Source organism: Trichechus manatus, unplaced genomic scaffold (genome assembly GCF_000243295.1).
Source record: "Trichechus manatus latirostris isolate Lorelei unplaced genomic scaffold, TriManLat1.0 scaffold00008, whole genome shotgun sequence".
In the NCBI taxonomy this organism is placed as follows: Eukaryota; Metazoa; Chordata; class Mammalia; order Sirenia; family Trichechidae; genus Trichechus; species Trichechus manatus.
In genome coordinates, this window is record NW_004443944.1 from 19,377,430 (window position 1) to 19,379,384 (window position 1,955).

The following is a 1,955-nucleotide window of genomic DNA, read 5'->3' on the forward strand; positions in this document are numbered from 1 at the left end:
CTGATTACCAGATGACCAAACGGAGCATGGGCTTTACTGAAGAGGAGTTTAAGAGACTGGTGAGTGGTATGAGCCATGTCAGCCTTGACTCTGGGCCCAGAAATTCTCCTTCCTTCCTAAGTGGCCTGGTGGTCCTGTCCAGGGACTGGCACATCTGGAGATGAGAAGCCAATTTGCTTGACAGTCGAGGGAAGCCAAACCTAGAGTTAGATGTCTTCCAAAGAGACCAATTCAGGCTGACCTCCTGAACTAAGACGAGGCTTTTATCCTTTGCTTGGGTCGCCTGCTCTCAAAGACTCTAAAATCTGTTCACCCTCTACCCAGAAAGATATGCCCAACTATAAAATTTTTCATATACATTTCAGGCCATCCATAGATCCCAGGCTGAGCCCTGATCTTATGGGTTATGAAACCTGAGTCTGTCCCTGCAAGAGTGTCTCTCTGGCCTCACAATCCCACCTTGTCTTTCTAAAGGCTTCCCCAACTTTCTTCTCACATCTGTTATGAAGTGAGTGCCACATTAAAAACACAGAGCCTCATGGTCTCTGCTCTATCACTTGCTGTTGTGTGACTCTGGACAATTCCCTCCCACCTTGAGCTTAATTCCTCATGTTCAGTGAAGATGGACTCTCACTAGCCTGTCGAGGGCTCCCTTCCATGTTTTCTGGTTCCATGCTGTTTGTCATGCTGGCCCTTCCAGAATATCAATGCAGCACAGTCCAGTTTCCTCCCAGAGGACGAGAAGGAGGAGCTTCTGGATCTGCTGTATGAGGCCTATGGAATGGCAGCTCCAGCCTCTGCAGGTATGTTCCTGTCTGGGCTCCTGATCATCACCCTGCCCTAGCTCCAGACTGGTTTCTTGTGGGACTGTGAGCAAGATGCCCTTCTTCTCTGGGCCAACACCAATGATCTGTGATCACTCCTGGCTCCAAAGCAACCTCCTAGGTTGGCATGTGTTATGTACAGTGCCGTCTTGAGGGGCTGGTCGAAGGGAGACTGACTTTCTGAAGCCTAGTCCCGAAATTCTGGGCAGCCTCGGGGGGAGGGTTCCATGGCACCTAAAGCCAGGTACAGGGAGTTGGGCCCAGGTCCTGGCTCTGTTCTGCTTCCTTTCTGTATGGCCTTGCCAAGCCATTCCCTTCCTCTCACCCTCAGTCTCCCCATCGGGTACAAGGGGATTCCTCTCTGCCTCTGATGTTCTGTGATTTTTACAAAGTCCTGGGTACTAGGAATTGCCTAATCTTTCTGCTTCTCTGCCCCAGGGTGCAAGGTTATACCCCTGAAGACATCACAGCAGCCTTTCTGAGCCCTTGTCCTGTGGATGGAGTCCTCATAACTGTGTCGAGTTGCCAACACACTTACCTTCATTCCTTCTAGGAAGACTGTGATTCAGTAGTCAGCTGAAGCTCTTGAAGCCTGTGTGCCTGTTTGTGTACACGGATACCTCTGTGTGTCCACACAGCTGATTATGTGCCTGGGCCAGGACCAGGGCCATTGCCAATGGGCTTGGTTGAACTGGAAACCCTCCTCCTGGGAATCTGGTGCTCAATAAAGATGTCCATGTTTATTATTGTGGCTGATGTTGTGTGGCACGTGGTGGAGCATTGTGGTCTTGGTGGGGTGAGGGTGAGAGGGGCCCCTGGGGCTCAGACTCGGGCAGCCTGCACAACAGCAGGGGCTCCAACCAGGCCCAGTGGAGGCCGTGAATGGGAAGCTGTGGCTTCCAATGCTGGGAGCTAAGAGGGCCCCAGAGCCTTGCTACCCTCCGGAAGAAATAAGACTTCTCTTGAAGGGTTGTTTGCTTAAATGCTCCCTGAACTCTTAGCCCGCTCCTACTCTAGGTTTTAGAGGGAAACCCCTCCTCTGGGTTCCTGCAACTGGGCTGGGATGAGAGAGGCTGAGGGAAGAGGACACACTGGTCACTGGGCCCAGGGCGGTGCCAGCCTCTGTGCAAT

At 52.1% G+C, this 1,955-nt stretch overlaps 1 long non-coding RNA gene across 1 annotated transcript; it reads left to right on the top strand.

Moving 5' to 3' along the window:
* Window positions 1-1,581, top strand: LOC111819038 (uncharacterized). The gene is made up of 3 exons (XR_002822841.1): window positions 1-59; window positions 701-803; window positions 1,263-1,581. It is a non-coding gene; the product is annotated as an uncharacterized LOC111819038 (long non-coding RNA).
* The last annotated feature ends 374 nt before the right edge of the window (window positions 1,582-1,955 follow it).